The 23,223-nt window shown below is 46.2% G+C and overlaps 1 protein-coding gene across 1 annotated transcript in view; it reads left to right on the top strand.

The window, feature by feature from the left end:
* Positions 1 to 107: 107 nt before the first annotated feature.
* LOC106752109 (RNA binding protein fox-1 homolog 2-like) overlaps positions 108 to 23,223 on the top strand; it is a 370,278-nt gene continuing 347,162 nt past the window's right edge. The window contains exon 1 of the mRNA XM_014633549.1: positions 108 to 645. The gene's annotated coding sequence lies outside the window, so the exon portion shown is untranslated. The remainder of the gene's footprint in view (positions 646 to 23,223) is intronic.

Raw genomic sequence — 23,223 nt, 5'->3', positions numbered from 1 at the left:
GGGGGGGGGGGGGGAGGGGGGGAGAAAGCGCGCGCGACCTTTAAGGTCGACGCCGGCTGTGGCGCGTCGTAGACGGCAGAATCGCGCGAGCCACTGTGCCAGTCGGACGGGATTCCGTGTCGCATTCGTATACGCAAACCTCTCTCTCTCTCTCGCGACCACGTCGTCGCGTTCCGGTACGCGCGGGGCTGATTCTAACGTGGTGCGTGCAGCAATCGTGAGGCTTTTCGCGAGCGAGTAGCCGGCGCGTGTTTTCTGTGTGTGTCGAGATCGCGATCGCCGACCGAGCCCGCCGTCTCGCGCCGCCATATTATTTCGTTATCCGATCTACACTTGATCCGTGAAGTATGAATATGTTCCACTGAGAATCTCCCTGTTGCTCTGCGTGCCTGTTTGTTGTTCAGCGTTGGCATTCGCCTCTCCTCGAGCGCGCGAGCGACGACACACGGGGAAGTACAATCCGGCAGGATCGGAGAACCGAAGGACTGTAAAGAGAGTGGAAGGTGTTTGATCTCAGTGTGCCAAGTGCATTGCCGGTCGGATCGCGGAGGGACCCGAAGACGGAGGAAGTCTCTCGTGCGCGACCGGAGGACCAGCCGGAGAAAGCTATCGCTGCCGGACGACTCGCTGCGGACGCGGGTGGTGGTGAGTGAGCTTCCGTACGGATTCTTGTTTACGTTTCGCGAGCGTCTGTCTCTGAGATTTTCAAACACGGAGCAGAATCGCCGTGTAGTGTCGTTCACGCACGCACGGAGCGTAGGTATTTCGCGCTTTTGACGACGCTCTTTGACCCTCCCCCCCCTCCTCCTCGTTCCGCGAAATACTCGCTACTGAGATGTAAACGGCTAGGGAAACGGCTTCCCGCGAACTGACCTTCACGCGATCGAACACACAAGAATGACATATCATTCATTCGGATCATTTAGCAGGGATTTTAACAGTTTATCGTGGTCGGAGGATTTTTATATTCAGCTATTAATATATGTGTGCGATGTGAATTTTTTTGACGAGATAACAAATGATGATTTAACCTAACTCGCCGTATGTTTAATCCTTTTCGATCTTTCCTTGGAACTTCTCCGAATTCCTGAAATTGCACGGTAAAATATTTTGTGTTATAATGGTCCGCTTAAATTAGTATGTTGCTTTAACACGAGAAATATGTTGAAAAATAGCCAAATATGTTAAATTAACAGATTCACTTTATTAAAGTAATATAAAAATTTGGGTAGATTGTTTGTAACCGAAAATGTTTTATTGTGTACCATTGGCTTCAGAGAAGTTGTCATTAAAGTGAGTTTAAAATGGGCTTGAAATCGCGATCGGACGAACGGGTTTTTATATCTATAAATAAACAATCCGATATATTCGCGTCCGTAAAATCAAGCGTTTTAACGTGCACAGTGCACTTACAGGCGCTAAGGTTTTTGCGATATTTAACAATTAATTTCAGCAATTAATTATTATTTCATTATTATAAATCTGTGATATACTCAACAATTATATTTAATAATTAATTCAAGTCAGGATTATTTTGATATATTAATTTAGCCACCATATCGTTCTGTAATATTCCAGCGATATACCTCTCGCTTGTACATTTAATAGAGATTGGAAGGTTCGGTTGTTTTATTTTGTAGAGAACAGAAAGATATCGACGAATGACATGTTATATGATATTTCTTTCGAATGCTAACAGACCGGACAACATCGATGCACCTGATTCTACAAATACTTGTGAAGTTTTACGTAAATACTCTGCAAAAAACAATTGGAGGATCGGAGTGAGCGTACATATTTGGAGAAGTATTCAGTAATTCAAATTTATATCCATTGGGTGAAGCAGGCATTTGACAGTGATCCTCCGATTGTTTTCGACGGTGCATGAAACGAAGATGTAGAATCGAGCGGAGACGTACCATTCAACTCTAGTCTGAATCCCGTCTTGTTTGGATATTTGAGTTAAACACGATCGTAACGTTAACCGAAACTTCAAATCGAGTTTTAAAGTTAAGCGTCAGCGATGCGGTCCTCGTTTGCACGCGGTTTTCTTCACGCGTTGCTGAAATTAAACTATAGACAATATTCTCGTATTATCGGGAGCTCAATTTCGCGTCCATTAATTATTGCGATTTTCCAAATAATCCGTTTCAGTTGTTCCCTTCATCATTTCTCAGTGAAATTGTCCGAAATATTTACAGACAAATTGCAAATATTGAACGATCTTATTATGATACGCGACGGTGGAAGCATTACGTTCTAGTAGTATTCTAGTAGTGTTTTCGTATTATTTTGCTTCCTTCAAAAGAATGTAAATAGATTAAGTCGCCTTTTGTTTTGGAGACCTGACCACACTCGAAGGTTAACGACCGAAACGACGCGGCAGCGGCAATAAAATTTCAGCCTTGTTGTTTTAGCGTTTTGTCGTGGTGGTGGGCCGAAAGAGATGTTTTTTTTTTTAATGGTTCTTAAGGCTTACGCGTAACCACTATTGAACAGACGATCGTATTTTCAGCTATCCCGATTAAATCGATGAATGAACAAAGGGACTGCCGATATGTTCCGCGTTATCGAGCTTTTTGGACTCTGGCGGTATTTCAGCCTGATAAATCGTCGTCATGACAACGTCGCATAAATAATCACGGCGTGTCGAGATTAGCCGGTATTCGGCATATAATCCGGGTTTTACAGAATTTCGAATTTATCGGAAATCAAGTAAATCGTAATCGGATAGATCAATTTCGAGCGTGCGCAACCGCCGCCGCGCTCGCAATGTGCAAGCGCAATTTCCAGAAATAAGCCGTCGCGCGGAAATAAAACCGGTGCGTTATCCATTCCATAGATAACAAAAACTCTTCTCCGAGAACATCTCTCTCGACACAAAATACACTCGATTTATCGTGTTTCACCATAATATCCGCTACACACCGTGCATACGCGGTAAACAATGTTGTGTTAGAAACGGTCCACTGAAATTTTCTGTTATTTTAATGGTGAACCGTTTTTAACGCACACATTTTTACGACCGTTTCAACCTGGACATCTGCTATTAATTATAATTAACGATTCTATTAACGGAAAAAAATAACACCCCTCAATTTATTAATAATAATCGGTTAATAATAAATTAGTTTATTATTACCGAACCGTGCATTGAAAGTTTCGCAGTTCCGAACGTCTCGACTGTCAATTAACCACCGTACGAAATTAATCGACTCGCCCGACACGACGTCTCCGTTTTAGTCATCGCTATTTCCAACGTCATCTATTTCGCGTCGCGAGAGAGACGCGCGTCGGTCTTACCCTCGACGGCGCGTCAAACGAGGCGCATCAACCTCTGAGCGATATGGATTCCGGTGGTCGTTTCCGTCAGTGCGATTCCACGGGCCACGTAGACCAGCCGTGTTTCGCGTAAACTGAAGGCGAGTAAACGAGCCTCGCGAAATTTATTTATACCCGTGCGCGCAAGCGAACAAGCGAGCGAGCGGCGCGTCCGCTCGGAAATGCACTTTGCAGCGCTCACGGCGTATGCGGTGCGCATATTTCACGACATAGACGTTTAGGAGCGCGGAATAAATCGCGCGAGCGCGAAGGTCCATTTGCATACAAACGCGACGACGCAACGCGGCTCGCGATTATGTGCGGCTGTACGCGAATAAACCATCCGCCCATCCTTTTCCGCGTCCGAGCCTGACGCGCCGGTAATCACGATTCTCCCTTATCCAAATTTCTATATCGAAGCACCAGGCTCTGATAAAGCCTCAACGTTCGTTAGAGAAAAAAACTCGTTCATTGTAATCCCCCTCCCCCTCCTCCCGTGTGTCTGAATATACGTAATGAATATTGATCGGTTGTCATTCTGACAGTTTGACACTGTCATATCATCTTCCTATTGTAACTAAAGGATATGCATTCCTAATAAATGTCATTAAAATGTCAATTATTACCTATTAATCGTTCATAATAATTATTAGTAATATTATTATTGTTATCACCATATATTGTATCGCACTGAAATTGAACAGGACGGAAATGATAGGGACTAGTGAGTTTCGGCCAAGTAAACATTAACATTTACTTATCGGCACCGCCTGTACACTTGGTTTCAACATGGTTTGAACTCTTTTTCTCGATGTTGTTGGAACTAGAATCTCATATTAAACGTTTAAACGAAAAAACGTTTCAAATACGTATAATAAAGTAATCGCGATTATATGTGCTTTTGAAAACGTGTATCCATTTACTAACTGTGAATCTGTTTATTCGTTTATACGAAAGAGGCGAAATGTTAGTCTTGTTGCCCTTTGGACGGAAGTTTCAACAAAGTAAAAAACTAATCTTACATATAACTTGTATGAAAACTTTCGCAAATTTGATGGAAAAAAAAGCAGAATTCATTTAAACGAATTTAGTTATATTGAAACGGTTTCTAATAGACATTTGTTGTAAGGGGATACACGCTAAACGTTTAAACATATATTCGGAATAGAGATCAAAGCGGGAGTCTTATTAAAAACACAATCGATCTAATGAGATTTTACTTTGTAATTAAAGGATACGCCATCCTAATAAATCCATTTCAAATATCAATTATTCATTATTAATCATTAATAATCAACTATTATTATTAGTAATATGTTATTAGTAGTTATATTATTATTAGTAATTTGTTATTATCACCATATCATATATTGCATTGAATTAACGTTTAAACGTATATTCGGACAGGACGGAAATGATAAGAGATTAGTGAATTTTGGCCTATTAAACGTTAACATTTTAATAACCAGCAACGGCCGTATTTTTAGTTTCAACACGGTTGGAATACTTTTTCTTGATGCTGTTAGAAATACAGCCGATATCAAATCTATAAATTTTAACTTCTGGGCGATATTCAAAAACACATTCCACTGAATATTGACTACATTTCAAACTATATCAAGAAACTGTTTAAACTATAATAAAAAATATTTTTAAAGACTCGGAAAAAATCCGATTTTCTCAATTTTCCTACGAATAAATGAAAAGAAAAAGGGAAAAAAACCCGGATTTTTCAATATTTTTTCACGGATATTTTCTGTTCCTTTCCGAGCCAAAATTGTAAAATCGGTATAGTAAAAAAATTTTCTCTTAATTATAATCAAAGAGAAATATACAAAGCCTATTAATAAGCTCCCGGGCAGTAAAGTGTTAGAACTTGATCGTAGCTTGCTCTGCTGCCTTAGCCGCTGTGCGGCGACGCAGCACGCTGCGGAATAACGCGCGCGAGAGGAAACGAGCGGTAGCTCGCGCGCGCGCGCGCGCGAACACGATATCTAATCTAGTCGCGAAAATAGCGTGTATAACGCGCTCTCCGAGCCGCCCTCCTGTCCCGCGGGCTTTCTATATCGAGATTCGAGTGTTACTTCGCGCGAGTGAGCATTGGGGTCAAGACACCATGAAATACGAACGAAATCCGCGGAACAAAGCGTAAATATCGGGATACGCGACTCTTTGCGTGGCGGGAGTTACCGTTACGTACGATATACGTATTATTACGGCGATCTATATTCGCTATCTCCCCCCCTTCCTCCCCCTGCGGGTATTTTGTGTTTTCACCGGGCGATAATATCCGAGCGTTACGCCTTCGCGATGCGCATCGACACGCGAGAAGCACTCCTTCGTTCTATTCTAACGTCCACTTTGTGGCTTCTCTTTATCTCACGGGGTATCGGTGATGTCATACACTGGCACTGTTTCTTATCTCTCTCGCATTCTGCTCTTATATATCCTCGCATAAGGCCTCACGATCTGGACTTTATTCACGCTGCGTCGGTGCATCACACTTCCGTCGCCGTTAATTCGGCGAAAACACGATTACGTGTTTATCTCGAAGGCTTGCATAACATTCTCCGAACACGAGAATGCGAGATAGAGTAAGAGAGAGAGAGAGAGAGAAAGAGAGAAAGAGAGGGAGAGAGAGAGACAAAATACAGGTCGATCGGTGTTAATAGGTGCGAATCAGGCGGCGACGCGTGTCAAATTCCATCGTCGTCGTGATTCCCTCTCATCTAGCCAATGGTACGCCGGTCGCAAGATTATTAGTCATATTTCTTCGGCTTGTATTAAAGCTTGGTCTACAATTTGCTGTTTGCGTCTTGTTTCTTGCTCTCTATCCTTCTTCCTTCTGTAATTTTCTTTCTGCAAGAATTTTCATTTACTTATGAAAAAAGTATAGAGAGCAAGAAATACGCGAAGAGCACATTATAGATAAGCTTTATAGTTGTTACTTGAAACTTGCTTCAGATGAGATACTTAGATTTGAATTCGGAGTTGGATGTGTTTTTCAATCGAATAGCGTTTACAGATGCAATGCCAAACATGACGTACGATGCAACTGAAAAAGATCTAGATCTGAATTAAAATCTGAATATCACGTGAGTTTCAAGAGACAACTATTAACCATTGGAATTCGCCGGGTTTTTGTCTTTCATAATTTTTGACAGACGCGAGAAATGNCCCCCCCCCCCCCTCCGTGTTTTCTCTTCCACTAGTCCTTTTCTTCTTTTTCGCTCTCAATCGCTTGACGAGATCTGTCGTCTGTTGAAATCGCGCTACGAAATCGCAATGGCAGAAAGAGAATCGATTCTGAGTGCAACTCGTGGGATGACTCTGATCGTCGAGCAAGAAGTTGATTGACTGGCGCGGTCGCTCCTTTTGTTGTCGCGCCAGATCACGTTTGACCGGATTTCTGAAGGACTGCTCGCTAATGTCGCGCATCGGTCTGGCCATCAGGCCCGATAGCTGTGTCTTATCTGTGAATGAGCGTTCGTGCTCGCGCTATTTGCATTATCAGATTTCGCTTCTATCGTTGACGTCATTGTCAAAACCTGGGGGCGCGGTAACGCGTGCAGATATACGCGCGGAGGCGGTCGCATTTTGCCGCGGCGCTCGGTATTTCGGTTTCGAAACGGGAGTTCCGAAAAATACCGGTTTAATTAAATTCCTGTAATTTCATCCGTCTGTTTAATTTTTCGAGGTTGAGGCCATCGACGGCTCTCGCGTTTTAGAAAAGGCCACCGCTGACGGACGACGGGCAATCGATGAAACACTTGTGTGCGTGAGCGGGATTCCCTTTTTTTTTTTATCTGGCGAAAGATTGCGCGGGAGAAAATGCGCGCTGAGTGACGTTGGTAAATATCATTGAAGTTTACTGTTGCGAGTAAAAACATCTCTCTTTCCTCGCATTTCCTGTGTTTTTTTTCTCCCGGACGGACGGACGAGCGCGAAATTATACTCGACATTAGCGAGCTACGATAAATTAAACTTTGGAAAATCACAGACCGCGCTTTTGGCTGTATTACCGTAATTTCGATCGGTCTCCAGTCAAAGAGACTCACAAGCACGCGTATCATGTGCGCACACACGCGACACACACGCACACAAATAACACACAAACACATACGCTCATATGTGCAAACATGTCACTGGAAATTCGTTTGTCATGAATCCCGTATATTTTCAACATCACGAAACGGCACTCCGCTTTCGTTTCGCAGCATGACGAACAATAATAGTAATCGCAGTCGCGCTCTGCTAATCGCGTGGACGTGTAATCAATATTCAAGTCATGTTTTTTATCGGAAAATAGAGCGAGCGGGGAGCGCGTAGCTTCGCTTCGCCTCGCCTCATCACGCATTGCGTCGCGTTCGCAAAGGTAATGCCGTTGTGTAATGTTCATTATTAATAAATTGCCGATATGATTTTTCGCGCGCGGGAATCACAGGCGGAGAAAAATACCGTCATAATTCAACGTCGATATTCGTGCGCGCGCGCGCGCGAGAACGCACGCTCGCGTTCCTGCATTATTCGACGGGGTTTCGACGGGAATGAATTTTTCGCCCTTGCCCGAGCTGGGTCCGGGGGTAAAATAGTTGGGGAAGAATCCACCGTAAATCCATCTCCTTCGCGGAAACTTAGTTCCAGAGCGTCGAGCTGGAAGCCAACTTAAGCGGTACGAAGGCACGAAGCGAAGAAGAAAGCTTCGCCTTCGCTTGCACCTCGTTCGCGTGTACCGGAGTGTCCCGGATAACGCGGGAGCCAGCGAATAGCGATGCATTCCTTTGGGGGATGCGAATTTGAAGTCGGATCTTGCGAGCACTCTCTCTCTCTCTCTCTCTCTCTACTTCTCTCCGCTCTCTCGCGCGCCCGCTGCGGGGACTTCATTGCCGTCTTAATTAGTCAGCTACTTGATGTCGGGGAGCAAATACTGTTAGGGAATTAAGATTCTCGAGTATAAACTGCAGCAACAACAATTTACCTCTAACAAATTTTACTCGAACTCTCTTCGATATAGGAATTTAATGAGTGCCTCAGACGATCGAATTAATATCACGAATAAGCGGGATGTTCGAGGAGGAGAAGAGGAGAATGGTATTCTCTTGGAACTTCCTCGGGAGTTGCAAGTGGACTCGCCATAAGATGCACGATTCATCTGCCCTCGAGTTTTTCGGATCGTCTCGTGAATCGCGGAAGCGCAAATCTCTCGCTAGAAGAACGGAGTACGGACGCGAATTCCGGATGAATTGTTTCATTTCATAAATAACGCTCGGTGCGTTTTCAAGCTCGCGTCCACGTCCGCGAAATACGCGAACGCTTCACGCGAAATACGCATTTCGAAAACGAATTATTCTCCTCTCTCGCGAAAAATCTTCATTATATCCGCTTTTTCTCTCACACTGTGGGAGAAATTTTCGGTATTTGTAACTAATAATTGCATTGGTAAAGGAATTATAGAAGATTCGTTTTTTCAGTGTCACTACGCTGCAAAAAATTTGGTATTAAATTCGGTACATTCCACATGTCCCAAACGTCCATATGAGTTTTTGTGTTAATTCAACACAAGGTGAATATGTAAAGTAATACTATTTATATTATGTTCAAATTATATCAACATTATATAAAAAATTAATACAAAATCGATACGTTAATCGTCAATGGAATATAAAATATGTTATTTTAACACTTATATATGTTGAATATAGTCTCAACACAAATATATTAAGATAACATAAACACAACATGTTAAATTAACACAAAGGTATATCGAAAAAATATAACACAAAAATTTTCTAACAAGGACCGATTTTAACTCAAGTACAAGCTTTTTTACTGTGTAATTGCTGTTACTATTTTTTGGGGTTAAAACCAGAGGAAAACATCGTTGAGTTACCGATAATGATTATAATTTTACTGGGATTTCTCTCGCACTCGCGTCCGAGTATACATGAATGCTGCTGGCGCACGTATTCGTGTGCGATTATTCGAAAGAAGCGTCTTCGAGCTTGTGTATGAAGAGAGAGAGAGAGAGAGAGAGAGGGTTCATGGCGATTTGATGCAAGTGTATAAACGTCGCAGCAGTGTGCGTCATTGCGGCGGTACGACCGGTGCATCGAGCCGTGAGCCTGTGTGCACGCGGGTGCATCCGATTGTCGGAGGAGTGCATGCAAGAAACGATGTGCTCCGGTGCCAATGTGTACACACGTCGGTGCCTTTTGAGGCTGGAGCTGACGGGGAGAGGTGAGCGGGCACGGGTGCGGAGGAGGATTCTGGATTTTACTCTCGTTCGCGCGCGCACAACACCTTACCGTTTTCTCTCGCCTCTCTCGTGGCCTCTCACGCGAGTTTCATCGAAAATATCGCTTTCTTTCAGTAACGAGAGAGACGTCTATCCGCCATGCTGGTTGTTTAGATGCGCTCGAACGGCGACGTCGAATAATCTCCCGAGCTCGGACGAGGGATTGTCCGCCGTGGAATTGGAGTTAATAAACATTATCTAATTGAAACGCAAAGTAGAGCGCGCAAGGGTGCGCTGGACGTTCCGCGGGCTCTCAGATATCGAACATTTCTCTCAATAATATGTTAATTGTGATTACACGATGATTATGCGATGTTAAAAATTGACAAAAAATATGAGGGAATGATAGGCACGAGCGAGCCTCGCGATTTACTTCTGCGCGTCTAATTGTCAAAGAACGCGGAATTATACGCGTATATTTATTTCCTGAATATCACTAACTATCCGGAGATTCAACGACCCGTCAAATTAGATATTTCCCTCCAGGTACGCGCGAACGTTTACGTTCGGGTGGTTGTGAACGGGAATAGTGTAACAATTATGCCAACCATTGTAGGTGCTTCAAACTTCTTGTTATCGTTGGCGTCCATTACTCCCATGCATCCAAATTCTGAAGATATATCGTCTAACTCCGCGCGAGCGCTGTAAATGCATAACAACGTTTGCATAGATTTATGGTTTTCCTGTAATGGACGCGAGCAGTCGTTTGTTAGTTAGATAATCGATCTGATTCCATAGCGCGACGTCGCGTTTTGCTTCTCGAAGGAAACGATCGATCGTCGTCCCGCTCGGTTCCGTTCGTACGTTCGTTGCGAAAATGCGAGACACGTTCCCTGTGTTCTCCGACAATTCGCGCGAATTCTCGTGCGCGCGAGTCGAAAGGAAAAAAGAGGCGGAAAAGAGAGGAAGAGAGCGACTGTTCGTATGAAATAAAAATTTATTCGCAATTTTCTGTCTCGGAAATTTCGGAATTTTTGTCACAGGGCCGCAAGAAACACGGTGCAATGTTGACTTCTCTCCGAACTCAAAATGAAACGCTATTTTTCGATCAAACGAGCCGCGCGCGAACGTGCTTACGGGCCCCGACGGTGGGTATCGTGTCCCACGTAGCAGCAGTAGCGGTACCATTGTGCGCGCGGTGAATGTAGAACTCTGAATATTCATGGCAAACACTCGCGACTTCTTCCGAAACGAACGTATTTCGCGTTTTAACTGTCCCCGTGAGCGCTTCTCGGCCCATTTATTCGTCTGAACTTAACAATCGATTGTATTGGTACCATACGGGCATGCTCGTGTTCGATATGCGTGCTTGTGTGTGTGCGCGCGTCGATGTGTCTCAGCCATCCGCGCGCACTTTGTTTGTAACCCCTGCCGCCTAGTAATTTCCTCATCTCTCGGCCGCTTCCTCAAATTTACTCGATTTCTGCCTTATTTACTTTTGCCTGACCTATTTCCCGCCCTCTCGCTCTTCACATCGTTTATTTCCCCGTGCGCCGCCAACCACCACCACCGTCTCCACCACTACAACTGCCGTCTCGTAAAAGCGATTGGGTAATTCGAGAATGCGAGCCAATAACCATACCGCCGATCCGACCGTCGCCGGTGCCGTGTACGGCGGCGTGTCACCCCGGAATGGAGTTTCGAAATTACCTCGAACTTGTCCGGGGCGCAAGTGCCGGTCCCAGGTGATCGGTAACCGGGCGGATACGTGACTCCGCGTCGACGAGCGCCGCGACGCATTAATGTTTCGGGATTGCGAAAGAATGCGCCGCGCATTCGGCGCAGCGAACTATCGCGCGAACGCGCCGCTTGCGCTCGTGGTGGAGCCGACACGCACGCGGCGTTTATGCGCGCTTCCGCTTGTAACGTCGGGTTACGAGTCGATTTTTATTCGGCTGCTTCGAGGGAGTAAAGTGCCGGACGATGCTGCCAGCTTTAGCTCGCGCTTCAGACGATGTAATGTATTCACGACGGAGAACTCGAGCGGGGATCTGTGATTTTCGATACAACGGAGGGTGTATTTTAGAATTTGCGGGAGTGCAATGTGCGTGCGCACATTTGCAAATGTGGCCACGACTCTACCGAGGTTTCCTCACGAGTAAAAATCTGCCTCGAATGTCTGTCGCGAATGACGGATCGTTCTAAGTGGACTTGAGATATTGAAATTAATCGAAGTTGTGGAAGAAATCCGAATTTTCTCGTATGCAGCACAGATTTCGATTAAAATATTTCGCAATGCATCTCGTATCCGAGAGGAATACATTTCCTGAGAATGATTAAAAAACCAATTCTTTTATTGGACACGGAATGCATTCCAAAACTTATAAAAAAAAGAGTGTTGCAACCTTTCTGTAACTTATCATTCGCTAGATCGGAAGATTCTTAATTAACCCTCAGAAAACCATCTTCTCTCCTAGTGTGAACTCGTGAAAAGTGTGAATTTTTTAATTTGAAAATATTTGGAAATTTCACTTTTCATGTTTCCGCCCTAGGCGGAAAAATTACATGTCAATACCCAGAAGACTCCATTAATGCTCATTCCCTAAGCATAATAGTATCGGAAATTTCCAATTAGTTGCATCATTTCTGAATATTCGTGCATCATGACTGTTGATTATCATGTTCAACGTTCGTTACCGGCATCGATGCTCCAAAGCAGCAGTAATGATGCTAATGTTTGAAAATGACGCACCTAATTGGAAATTTCCGATGTCACTGTGCTTAGAGAACGGGAGAGTATTAATGAAATCTTCGGTATTTAAATAGATAATCCCACTACGATACCAATTAGGAATTCCAAACATGGAATCCAACAATTTCAACAAATTTTTTATACGGGCTGTAAGAAGAAATTTCCTGTGAAGAAACTTCCATTACTTCAACAATTTTTATTCGTGAATCTGACGATATGTAAAATAAGGAGAAATCATTACAAATGAATATTCCAATTTTACAATCATAATCTCGAAGTCTAATTATAAGATTTCTAACCTCGACGTTATGATCTTGAACATGGTTGCGCCACAGGGACCGTCGATACGGAATTTTCGCGGGGACTTGACGAAGTACCCCGTCACCGGAAGTACGACGACGATGCGGGAGGCTTCGCGTCGCGGAAACGCTGTCGGACTTTTTTCATTTCGAGCGTGTAACGATCAACGGTCAGAGCAAGAAACCCGCAAACAGTCGTCGAAGGCGTCGTCCTGAACTGTCGAACAGTACAGTCGGTCCTGTCCTGACGCGTCGCGCGGCGAGGAGGGAGGATCGAAGCTTCGGGAAGAAGCGGCGAGGGAAAACTTTGGGCGAGGGGGATTCGTGAAAATAATTAATCGGGCGTCGAGTTGTGAAGGCGATAGGGGTCCTCGGTACCGCGACATCGACCGCGTCGCTGTTGTTCCGCTCGCGCGATTTCCTTCTTTCCGCGACGACGTTGCCGGCGACCTCGTTCCTCGCTACGAACGCTCGATTTCGCGAGAAAATGATTCCGGACGACCGTCGCGATTTTGCAGTTTTCAATCTCAGGGACTGGATGCAGGTAGCCCCCGCCGCCGTGCGCGATTCCAGCGGGATGTAGGAAATTGAAAAGCGCATTGCTGCGCCCGCCCATAGTTCGCCGGAGACGCTGCGCGGCTACGGCGAGGATGTATTAAAGCGATAGCGGAACTGAAATGGAAATCGCGCGAAGGAAATCGTGCCGAGCGCTCCATCGATACTTCTATTGACACGTAGTACAGCCCCGTTAATTTTTGATCAGTTCTCTGTCGCGTTGGTCGCGCGTTTCTTTCTCTCTCCGACGCCCATCTTGACGCTTACGTTTGTCGGGATTTTTGAGAAACCAATCGCCCCGATGTGTAGATCGATCCTTATCTTTGGAAATCTATTTGGAGAATTTACGCCCTCGTCCGTCGTTTCTTCTTCTTGACTTTTCGGGTCGAGAGCTCCATCGATAGTCGCCCAATTGCAAAATGCAGAACGTTGTCGACAGCTAAAGTGAGGGAATTCTGGCATGAGAATATACTCTGCGTGACTATCATACGTGCTCTCGTCTTCTGTCTCGCTTGTGTTCTCTCTCTCTCTCTCTCCCTCTTTTCCTATACATCTTTCGGTTCATGTATATGCATATTTAACTCGTGACTTCTCGCTTTGTTCTTGTAAATCGCTTCATTGCACCTCTCGTGCATTCGTACGTCACATCTTTCCTGTGTATCTTCCCTTTGCGATAATAAAACTGCGATAAGCGCGATGGTTTCGCGATTCATGGGAATCCCTCCATTACTCAAACGTCAAATGAATCCATTTGTTCGCCTATCTATATGCATATATTAATATTATTCAATCGCGCGCGCCATATTGAAACAAACTGCCCTGATGGAATATCTTTCGTTCGCACCGGTTGCGCGACGAACCAACGAGATGATTCATTCGCGAAGGGCAAATACATTCGCGTTTCCCGTCGCGACACTCGCAACCGATGTTTACGATTCGCGATTGTAATATCGCCGGTGCACAAACTCTCCGGCAGCTTTTTACGCTCCCATTAGCGCGGATTCCGCGGCCCGGTCATTTTGGAGAGATTACAAATATAATATTTAAAGGCATTTGCATGCTAATCGACTCGGCCGCGGTGTCGACCGAAGTGTCGGCACGCTCGCCTGTTTTCCCTCCGAAAAATATTCATCTTCCGTATGAAGCGATTCGCACTTCACACACATACACACATATATATGCGCGAGCGAACGGTTCTAGAATCGTAATAATATCGCCTAGGTTTCGCTCCTCGACCTCACGTGACGGCCTCTCTCTTTCTCTTGCTTCTCTCGTTCATAAAACGTGTGCTTCGTTTGACGTCAGTCCGCGTATCAACACGTGGGTACTCATCGAGAAATCGATTTCTCCACGATTGAACTGTCGGTAGCCGCGGTTTGTTAGACTTTGCGCTTTCGTCCGTGTCGCAAGTTTCGTATCTCGCTGGTCCGCGCTAAGTTCTCCCGTAAATAAATCGATCCGGCCCGGCCGAAGTTACCGTAGGTTTAACTCGAAGGCTAAACGAGAGAGTTTTGGTTACGTATCGCTGGACTACCGCGGAATTCAACGCCGAAGATCTGCACGGACTCAACACGAATTCCGTACTTTTATTCCGCTTTGCGAAAACATTTGCTGTTCAAAGATGGAGAGAGAGAGAGAGAGAGCGGGAGCGTGAAAACTGCTTTAGTTAGCGGCGGCTGCCAAATCGAAGTATTTGCATTGAATAATACAAACTGACTTGTTAGCCGGTCATTGACTTTCAAAGCTACGTACGGTATATATGTATGTATCGTGAGAGGGAAAGAGGGGGGGGGGGCGGCGAGAGGCAGAAATATTCCGGAATATAAAGGTGGAAAGCGCTCGCGCGCGATGTCAAGTAGAAAGAATGGGAATAAATGACACGATAGATTGTCAATCTATCGACGAGAAGTCGCTTTTTACGGGCCGCTACATAAAGTGATATTGGTATTCACTGGTTCTTCCGTGCGCCTGGTGTCGTTTGCATGACAGTATATTGCATAAAAAGCTGATGAAAAATGCATGAAATATGCAACATTGCAGGATCGTCGTCTCTACGTTTGAAAGGCGTAAACGCTAAGACGGGCTATTACGTAAACTTGCCCTTTTCGATGCTGACAAAGCTCCGGAAAAGCTCGGGGGAAAAAAGGATAGGAAGGACGAATCTCGGATGCGACGTGTTCGTTGCGATCGAAATTTCTCCTTGCCGCTTCGCTTTTATGTATTACACTTTGCTTCGGAGAATGCAAAGAATTTTTGAGCAAGAAAATTGGAGAGAAATTGTAACAGGTACTTCTGGCAAATATAATCCTCTTTGCATACTGAGAAAAAAATATTTGATATTCGTAACTATAATCATCATAATGAAATAATTATAGTCAAGGCAACCATATATTTCTGAGAAGTGTATAGTCAGTGATAATACCTTACAAGCATTGCCACTACTAGCTTTATAATTAAAACCCTAAAGAGGTATGAAGGTACAGCTGAAGCGGGAAATAACTACAATTTTCTTCAGTAAGAAAACGCGACTAGAAAGTCGGGTGAGATCTTGCAGCGATTCGCGAGAGTGAATTTTTTCGCGCAACGCTTCCACAAAAATGTATATCATCCATTTATATTTTAATATTCCATACGCACGGAAGACAAGATCGATTCTGGGATTTAACGAGTTCGCCGATCTGCCTGAGAAAAGTTCGCGGAATGAAGATTACCGTGTCCGTGAGGTATTTTAGATAAATGACCGAGAAAGATAGGATTTCACGGTAAATTACCGTGGCTTCGATTACCGGTCGGGGGAACTATCGGAAAACAGTCGGACGCGCGTTGCTCCCGTGCGTGTCTTGACGCGCCACGGCCGCATCGATCATTTCCCCGTCGTTTACGCGATAAAAAGTGCTGTTACGCCCGCTCGTGCATCGCCGAGCGAAGGTATCATCGCGTTATGGACGAGTATCGTGCGTGCCGATCATGTCGGCATCGTCATTCGCGTTGGTGAACTGTAACATAATTTGCATTGTCAGAAACTGCGCGATTCCTTCCTGCTGTTGCTACTGTTGTGTAGTCCCAGCTCACGCGCAACGGACTCAATTACCGCGCGAATTTACGAGAAAATGCGAGCGCAATCGAACTTATCGCTCGTCGAATATAAATTCGCGTCGAAACGAACTGCCATTCGTCGCTCGGATAAATTCGCCGTGATTGCCCGCCGTCGCCCGGTACCGTCCGATAAAATTCCCGACCGGGGATCCTGACACTCGAAAATTCGCTTAAAGTCTGCTTTCCGCGCGATCTATAATAATTCTATCAAACTCTACAATAATTCCGTCATTAATCCGCCGTGGGCATAATATGAGCCCGGCTGAGAGGGGAAATTCCTTCCCTTCTCTCTCTCGAGTGCATACGACGATTGCACGACGGCAAATTGAACTAGAAATAATAGATAGTTGGCGTGCATCATCTGCGAGAACGCCTGTGTCACCGCTACACAAATCCCCCCCCCCCTGACCCATGCGTCAGTAGACGCTCAGTGAATCGCCACTTTTTGCCAATGAAATGCCGCACATTCCGCAAGCGATAGGTACCGATAGATATCCAGCGGCCTTGCACGCAATCTGTATGCATTGCTCGTGGCGCATAAAAAAGCAAACGGAGATAACTGGTCGTCGTAAATTATAGATTGCGCGGAAGGGGCTTAAACGGGAAAACGTATTAGCGTACGTTGATGGCGCGTCGATGACGCGAACCGACTCGATTTCGGCCGCGATTCGCGCGAGCGGCGGCGGAAATGGGCGAGCCGCGTTAATATTATAGTCCGGCTGGGCCGCGTATAAAACGCGATGTTGCAATTTTCGGCCGGCTCGGTGGAACCGGGAACGCACGTCCGCTAAAAAGGGACAGATTTATTTGATACGTTACACGAATGCGCCCGATATTTTCCGCGCGTAATCGCAGCGGCTGTAACGCGTCGGCGATTACGTTCGCGCGAATGATAATCGCGAGTACGCGCGCGGCAGCTACTGTTACGTCTGGAGTGCGCTCGACCCTTATCGGCGTCATGCACACACGTGCGTACATGCGCGCGTTGCCTCGATGATAAGCGCGACAAAACGTCACTGTTCCCTCGTAAGCGTGCAAGCGTTCGCCTAATCGCCGCTTGCACCGAAAGCTCCGTCATTGCCGCTGACAGCGGCATGCTCTTGACACCTGTGCCTCGTTAAGTGTGTAATATGAATTAATGGCGACGTTACCCGCACAGAGACGTACATACAGCAGCATCCTGGCGCGATGCCGCTGATTGGACCGTCGAAAGAGTAAGTAGCCGGGGAAACTGTCTTCGTGTTGCGAATTGTCCGCTGGACGTCGACGCGATCGGCGAGATCGGGATGAATTTACGAGTGTGAGTTTATAAATCGTGTTTGAGCTGCCGACACGCGCGACGAGATTCCGTGTTGTCGATCGGCCCCGAGATGCTCTTCGGGAGAATAGCGTGATCGTATCGCGTGGAGTTTCATCAAATCAAACACTCTCTTTTTCTTGCACTGGAAAGAATCCTGTTAGAATTATTGTCATTCAGGCCTCAGTTGTATCTTTTTCTGCTTTTAAGCCGTGAACCGTGTGTGTGAACAGCAATGAGCAGTAATGAACATGTAAGGCTATAATCGCTGACACTACTGCGGACATGGGGGCGACTCGCTTTTTCTCATTTTTAACTAATAAAATTGAATCGGTTTTGACAGTTTGATCTTCGAAGAAATGACAACGAATATTATAAAATTGCTCGGGAATGCTCAGAAGAAGGCGGAAGAGAGAGAGAGAGAGAGAGAATTGACCTTTCATCGTGGTGTTTTGAATGCCGCAAGATTTGGTACAGACTCCCATTCCTGTTGGTGTTTACGCGGAATTCTGCGTGCGTGTTTGCGCGGCATTCGCGCGACAGTGCCCGGGAGCGAAGACGATAGTTCTAACGCAACGGCAAATTTAATTAAATCCAATGCGAAGTGCGCGGAAAGAGAGACGGAGAGAGAACAACGTCATTATTCATACCGTGAAACGTTTCATTCGTTTAATTCTACAGGCGCGCTTTGTCATCGCCGCGGACGAAGTGTCAGAAACGACGCGGCATGTAGGGTGCGGCGGTTGTTAAAATTATTTTTTCATATTCCGTCGTATCCATGCGTTCATTCCTTCGGGATTTAGTGCGCCGCCACGGCCGCGGGAATGTATCTCTCGAGACATTTCGGGGGGAGATCTTTCATGAAATATCGTCAATTTAAATCGATTTAATACGTCGTAAGGGAGAAGTATAACTGTCAAGCTTCGCGACGGAAATGTATCTCTGTTTTGAAAGGAAAAGGATCAACGTCCGTTTCTCCGATGGTGGAAGTTTTTTCGTGGTAGGAAGCTTCAGTTTGCAATCATTTAAGAATAACATTTGCCGTGCTGGCTAGATCGATTGACTGCTTGACGCGGAGAATGTATTTTCACGGCCGAAGTATAAAATCTACGATCGAGGTTAAAGAATTTTGTTTCTCTTTTTTTTTTTTTTAACGATAATGATAAAGAAGGGGAACATAAAGTAAGGAACATGAAAAGAAGATTAGCTTCAGCAGCTAAATTATTTAACACATGGACACCCCAAAACTTGAGCAGCATGAGCAATTTTAATTGCTGCAGTAGCAAACTTTTTTGCTGCAGTAAGTTTTAATGGCTGCAGCAGCAAAAGAGTTTGCTACCGCAGCAATTAAAATTGCTCACGCTGCTAAAGTTTTAGGTGTGCATATGTTATAAATAATTTAACTACTGAAGCTAGTCTTTTTTTTCCCCCGTGAATTTTCAACTACTTGAGGGTTCAAGGAATGAGCACTGGCACTTTTCAATTCCGGGCAGAGATATGTAATTTTGAGGGAAATTTTTCGGAGAATATCACGCGAAACAATGCGGCCGCTGGAATTTTTCATATACCGTTGGAGCGCGGAGAATATATAATTTGGCGAAATTGAGTCGAAACACGTCCAGGAACGTGTCGGACGGTCTATACGAACCTAACGAATCGTTCTCTTCGCTAACAGAGCGGAAAATATTGACAATTGACCCCATCGACTTCGATGTACGCCATTCGGACGAACGGACGGACAGGCGGGCGAAGCGAGAGAGTGAGAGATGGATGCGTGGAAAGAGAGATGTTCGCGTGCGATATATCGCCGTGCTGTTGCATATTGCGTCCTTTACGTTTGCATAAATCATCGCCACAAAAGCAGGATTTGTTTTTTGTTTTTCTCTCTCTCTCTCTCTCTCGCTCGCCTCGCGGAGGATTTAAAAGCGCGCGCACGGGGACTTTTACGATTCGGTTTTATGCGTGCCGCTTGGTTTTACATTGCGCGCGTCCTGCCTCACGTTCGAAAAATCACCGACGGCACTTGTTTCCACTGCGACGGGCGTGCGGCTTCCTTTCGGGGAAATTTCACGGAAATTCCGCGGAACTCCCGTCCGTCTCATTCTTCGCTTTTAATTGACAGTGGAAATTCGGGACGAAAGTTAATGGTACATTTAATCAAGCCGCGAGAGTTCATTTCGCGTCCTCGCGACCCAGTAACAAAGTCGAACAATTTTCGAATTACCACCGTCATGATGGATACATTTTTCTCTTTTCTTCTTTTTTTTTCCAATCTTTCAACGTGGGATCGCGCGATCGCTTTTTTTTTTCACGCGTCGCCGCAGCGCGACGGCCGTTTTGCGAGACGCATCGAAACCGGGAAGCCGCGGGGGAGGTCACGCAGCTCGCGAGATTACGCGCATTTCCGAAACAAACGTCGCGGTAGTTTGACTCGTTACACCTGCGCCTAATCTCGCTGCTCGCGCGACGCGAAACACTTTGCGGCGGCGGGGCTTTGCCGGCGGCTGGACGGAGAGAGGTGGGAGGACTAATTCGCGGCCCGGCTTCCGCTATTGTTACTCATTGCGGGCCGTCGTTAACAATGCACCTGTCCCTTCCGACGGGTCCCGGGGCCGGTTACGCGGTTAATGCTGATGCACGAGCTGTACGTTAACGACCGGCGACCGAGTCGAAACTGCGGCGCGGCCGCTCGTAAATTCGCCTCGCGATATCGGTCATAGTTGCGAAACGACAATGCGAATGCAAGAGTTTGTGAGCGATTCTCTCTCTCTCTCTCTCTCTGGCGGACGCATTCAGCGGCTCGAATGCGAACGCGAGCTCGTATGACTCGTTCGATCGATGTTTTCGAACACGTTCGCGAATACTGTCCGCCTGCAATTTCATACGTTGCTTGTCTTTAATGCCTATTTAGACGATTTATAATTCGAAACACTATAAAAATTAAAGTACACACGTACAAACACACGTACACACGCATACACGTAATGGGATTACAGCTGTAATCCCGATTTCCCGCAATATTTTTTTTTTCCGTTTATTCGCTTGTTTTTATTTTGTTTTGCCGATGCGAGTCGGCGGGTCGAATTATGCAGAATTCGGTCGGGCATTCCGTCTCGCGAATTATGCATCGTTGGAAGCGGGGTGTGATTCGTCGTTATTTAAATATAAACGTTCGACTGAACGTCGAAGAAAATTATTCAGATGAAGCAGGGCGCGGCGCTGACGCGCGATATTGCGGAGGGGGGGGGAGGGGGGGGAATGTAGCGGATTTATTATTTATTTCGCTCGGAAGTTTCCGCCGGTCGGCCGGCGAACGCGCTGGCGGTATTTTTACTCCTCTTTAAATCGTTATTTCATGCCGCGCTTTGCGTTTGGATATTCGGCGAGCGGGGAATACGCGGAGCAAAACTTGTTGCGGATAAGAGGCAGCTGATATAAATGTACAAAATGAGAGCCCGGACGCGTAAAGAGAAAGAGAGAGAAAGAGAGAGAGAGAGAGAGAGAGATATGTGCTCTTATATTTCATTGAGCCGCGCGTTGAGGGGTTTCCCGTTATTTTGAGATAAATTCGCGCATGCCGCATCTCTCGCGGTTTACAAAACTCCGATACGCAAAAGCGTATCGTTTTATTCGTTGATTTCACCCGCTTCCCCGCTCGCGTTTCATATTTCGAATTTCGCTTGATTGAGGCGATAAGTTTCGCGAGAGGGCGAAAAGCGCCGGGCGCGCATGAGAGAACAGCATCAACGACGACGTTGAACCGAAGCGGCGAAAATTCGCCTCGTTGACGCGACGTCGACTTGAACGGACATATTTTCGAAAGGCCGCGGCAGATGAAATGCCACTTAGACGTCGCGAGATAAGGAGGAAACGCGTCGTAGTAATCTGTGTACCGGACGAACGCGAACTTACGACCTTCGCTTGTCTCTCTCTCTCTCTCTCTTTCTCTCTCTTCTTTTTCTCTATCGCTCGCTTGTTCGTTCAATAAAAGCGACTTTCTATCGCGTCCGTGTTTACACAAAACCCGAGTATCACATGACACGGTGCTGATGCGTCCCGTCGACCCGGCGGTTATTTCTTTTCTCGGGTCGCGAGTATTCAAACTCGTGCGGAAGGTCGGTCGGTCCACGTTCTTCCCCCCGAGGCCGACGACGTACGAAACGATTTCCTCCCGCGGAATCGACTGGTTGCAGCGGAATGCGGTTTGTCGCTCGTCTGAAACTTTCATTTGACAACTACTAAGTAAATATCGTTCCGGCGCGCTCGGCACAGCGGAATTGCATATTCATGTAACGAGCGGCGGTCGGGTCGCCAACGTTTAACGTCGAATTCGATAATAAATGTTGCACGCTGGGAAATATATGTGTGTGCGTGTGTACGTATATATATATCGGAGGAAAACGCGTGCTTTATTCACACGCGTATATAATAAACGAGCGAACTCTCGGACCAATAGAGGAAGGTTTAACGCCGGTAGTTCCTCCCCTACCGCGTAAATTCACGTTTACCCGACCATTCTTCCCCTTTACTCTTTTCCTCTCATTCTTCCTTTCCGCCAGAAAGAATCACGGCCAATTACAACGGATGGATTTAAAAATCTCTGTTATCTCTGTAGCGTTAAAAAGCGCGCCGTAATACCGGGGAGGACAGGGGAGGGGAGGACCGAAGGCAAATACGTACGTACGTCGGGACGTTAGCGTGAAACACAATTACAGCACCGGCCGATCGCATTTAAAATCAGATATTCCATTCACAGGTGCGCCATTCACAGGTATATTCCGCCATTCACCTGGGTGATACACACACATACACACACACAAATTTGCGCGAACTCCCGATGGGTCATTCACACGCGTTAAATAAACAGACGCGAGTATCCCATCGTGGAGCCTTCCCTCTCCGCGCCGTCGTAAATGGGCGCACACGTTGACCACGGTGGGATCGAAGTGTCGCGATTTCGTTTCGGGACGAAACTTCATCAACCCCCGCGACGTCGTGTCAACTGCGCTATATCGGCCCGGAGATACGATCGCGCGTGCTCGCGCATCCGCTCGGCGATTCATCGAAATTACGACGCTTCGCGAATTTCGACTCTTCCGCGAGAGAGACCGGTCGGTTATTTTTGTTTCCCGCTCGGGTTTTCCCTGACACGGCCGTCGCGTTACTTTACGTCGCGCGAAAACCGCGGACGCGTAATCCGCGTTTCGCTCATCGCGAAAATTTCCAGCGCGAGCCGGAGGCTCGACGGATTGCGTGCTTCATTATTCACCGTCGGCGAATTTTATTATCGATCGCCGCGACAAGAGTCCGTCGGAATCCGGGGGGGGGGAGGGTACGCCACACCCGTCGAACACGACCGCTCGTGCGTGTTTAGATTTTATTAATTATAGAAATTATAACAGGCAGTATTCATGTTCAGCCGCAGGAAGGGGTGTGGAGAAGGGGTGGTTGCGTTATGCAGCAGAAGTAACAATGGTCGAAGTAAATAAAGCTCAGCTATATTCCTGGCCGCTGCGTATCGCGCTGTACACAACGGAACTTTTTGTTAACAGTTTTCGCGAAAAGTTCCGAGTCGCGTTCCGCGCGTGTACACACGCCTAGTGTACTTAGCGCGCCGTGGTTTTGTGCGGTCTCTGTGCCAAAAATACGCTGATGGAAGGCTTCGGGG

The sequence above is a fragment of the Dinoponera quadriceps genome, unplaced genomic scaffold (genome assembly GCF_001313825.1).
Source record: "Dinoponera quadriceps isolate SergipeBrazil2010 unplaced genomic scaffold, ASM131382v1 scaffold96, whole genome shotgun sequence".
Lineage (NCBI taxonomy): Eukaryota > Metazoa > Arthropoda > Insecta > Hymenoptera > Formicidae > Dinoponera > Dinoponera quadriceps.
This window is presented reverse-complemented; position numbering and strand designations above follow the sequence as displayed.